This window comes from Galeopterus variegatus, unplaced genomic scaffold (genome assembly GCF_000696425.1).
Source record: "Galeopterus variegatus unplaced genomic scaffold, G_variegatus-3.0.2 Scaffold4872, whole genome shotgun sequence".
In the NCBI taxonomy this organism is placed as follows: Eukaryota; Metazoa; Chordata; class Mammalia; order Dermoptera; family Cynocephalidae; genus Galeopterus; species Galeopterus variegatus.
In genome coordinates this window covers 58,439-59,029 of record NW_007730983.1, presented here as the reverse complement: position 1 = coordinate 59,029, position 591 = coordinate 58,439, and positions in this window count along the sequence as shown.

Below are 591 nucleotides of genomic sequence, written 5' to 3'. Positions count from 1 at the left end.
AAAAAAAAACCACCACACCAGGTGTGTAAATGTTTTCTCCTTAGAAAAGTCTCCTCTAGTGCGGGTTAACAGTGTCTTCTTTTTGTGCTCCTAACAGCACCTTATTAATTGCACAAATGTTTATTATCATGCCTCAAACACAGGATTTAGCAGTTATATAAAAAGTATCTGTTTAAATGACATATGTCCTCTACCAGAGGATAAGTTCCAAATTATCTTTTTACCCCAGTTATCAAACAATAACTATTTGTCAATTTACAAATGATAGATTTGACTACATATGGAATCATGTCATCTTAAGAGTTGGAGAGCCCCTAACCGTTATTTCCTGAAAACTCCAAAAATACCACAGGAATGCTTGACCCAAAATCTGAAAGGGGAGTTTAACTCTAAGCCCAATATGGACAGGCCTTCTTGCTCTATCTGAAGCAGTGATGGTAATTTTTAAATATTTAAAAATTAAAATTTTTAATTTTAATTAAATTAAAAAGCTTCCCCTGGAAGCTTATCCAAAAATTAAAAATGTAAAATCACAAGAAAAAAAAGTGGGGTGGAAGGGAGCAAAGGGAAAAGGAGGAGGAAGGACGGAGG